Genomic DNA, 2,449 nt, shown 5'->3' on the forward strand with positions numbered 1-2,449 from the left:
GGATGGTCTCGATCTTCTGACCTCGTGATCCACCCGTCTCGGCCTCCCAAAGTGCTGGGATTACAGGCTTGAGCCACCGCGCCCGGCGGTTTTTGTATTTTTTTAGTAGAGACGGGGTTTCACCTTGTTAGCCAGGATGGTCTTGATCTCCTGACTTCGTGATCCGCCCGTCTCGGCCTCCCAAAGTGCTGAGATTACAGGCTTGAGCCACCGCGCCCGGCCCTCCTTTATATTTTTAATATTATTAAATGTTTCTCTCTCTGTTGCTTCTTCCTCTCAACCTGGATTTGTTCCCAAGTTTTTCTCCATTCTAAACGACAAATAAAAACAATCTTCCCTCACCCTGGTTCCAGGTCGAATGAGGAGGAGGGAAGAACTAGTATTCACTGAAGGGCTCCCAGGGACGTGTGCTATGTTAGGTGACATCCATTGCAAAATCTTGGCCATTCTTGCTCTGGGATGTCACTTCCATCTCTGCTTCTCCATGATTACTGCCACTGTCTCAACCCTGGGTCTTTTTTTTTCTTTTGCTTAGACTATTTCCTGGACTTCCTGCTTCAACCTCTTTTCCTCTCTAACCCATCCTGTATAGTAATGCCAGAGTAGTTTTCCCAGTCAGATCCTATTCTGTTGAAGAGTCTTTCATAATTCTCCATTAACTACTGGATAACATTTCGATCCCTTATCTCTCTTCTGAATAAGTAGGAGGCCCTTGGAACCTCCTTGCCCCAAACCCCATGAGTGATCTGACCTTCTGATCATTGCTGGGATAAGACAGCTCTTGTGATATTTTTGTCTTTGAATTTCTTGATTCTTCTCATAATTTGTTTCGGCTTAAATGTTACCTCCTCCTAGTTGCCTTCCCTGATGATACTAAAGTAGTGCCCCTCTCCCTCACTCTGTACACCATTAAATGATCTGAAAGTATTTTGTTTTCATGTTGATTGCCTCTGCCCTCCCTAACAGCAAGCCCAACTCAAATCCACTTCTACCATTGAGCTTTGCTGATTCATCCCAGTGCTCCCATCACTTTGAGCTTGTTCGTTGCCAAGGTGATACAATCGGATTTCTTCAGAACACACTGGGATTTTCTAGGGTAATTATTATTAGTGCTCCTGTTTATCCTCCAAACTATCCCAATTGGGACAATAAATTATATAACAACTGGATTTATAGTCTTGTATCATACCCATTTGTAAAGATGTGTTATTTCTAAGCTCACTGAGGACAGGAACAAAGTCATGTTCATCTTTCTTTCTTTCTTTCTTTCTTTTGAGACAAGGTCTTGCTCTGTTGCCCAGGCTGGAATGCAGTAGCACAATCACCACTCACTACAGCCTCAATCTCTGGGGCTTAAGTCATCCTCTCACCCCAACCTGCCAAGTAGCTGGAACCACAGGCAGGCACCACCATGCCTGGCTAATTTTTAAATTTTATTTTATTTTAATTAATTATTATTATTTTTTGAGACAGAGTCTCACTCTGTTGCCCAGGCTGGAGTGCAGTGACGTGATCTCAGCTCACTGCAACCTCTGCCTCCTGAGTTCAAGTGATTCTTCTGCCTTAGCCTCCCGGATAGCTAGGACTACAGGTGCGTGCCACCATGCCCAGCTAATTTTTGCATTTTTATTTTTTTTAATTTATTTATTTTTTAAGACAGAGTCTCACTTCTTCACCCAGGCTGGAGTGCAATGATGCAATCTTGGCTCACTGCAACCTCCGCCTCCCGGGTTCAAGCAATTCTCCTGCCTCAGCCTCCCCAGTACCTGGGATTACAGGCATGTGCCACCATGTCCGGCTAATTTTTGTTGGTATTTTTAGTAGAGATGGGGTTTCACTGTGTTGGCCAGGCTGGTCTGGAACTCCTGACTTCACGTGATCCACCCGCTTTGGGCTTGGCCTCTCAAAGTGCTGGGATTATAGGTGTGAGCCACCACGCCAGGCTATTTTACTTTTTTGAGACAGAGTTTCACTCTTGTTGCCCAGACTAGAGTGCAATGGCTCGATCTCAGCTCACTGCAACCTCCACCTCCCGGTTTCAAGTGATTCTCCTCCCTCAGCCTCCCAGGTAGCTGGGATTATAGGTGCTCACCACCACACCTGGCAAATTTTTGTATTTTTAATAGAGATGAGGTTTCACCACGTTGACCAGGCTGGTCTTGAACTCCTGACCTCAAGTGGTACACCCTCCTCAGCCTCCCAGAGTGCTGGCATTACAGGCATGAGTCGCCATGCCTGGCCAGAAACAGCTTTTGAATCAACTACTTCCCTTTAGTCTCCTTTTCAAAAATAAACTTTCCAAAAGACCTACACATTGCCTCAATCTCTACTTCCTTATTCTAGATCTCTGTGCATCTAATCTATCACCAAGCCCTATGAATTCAACCTCTACAATATTTTCTGAATCTGTCCACTCCCTGTTGCCCCATTGCCTCCATCTTCATCCAGA

This window comes from Colobus angolensis, unplaced genomic scaffold (genome assembly GCF_000951035.1).
Source record: "Colobus angolensis palliatus isolate OR3802 unplaced genomic scaffold, Cang.pa_1.0 Scaffold7, whole genome shotgun sequence".
Taxonomy (NCBI): domain Eukaryota; kingdom Metazoa; phylum Chordata; class Mammalia; order Primates; family Cercopithecidae; genus Colobus; species Colobus angolensis.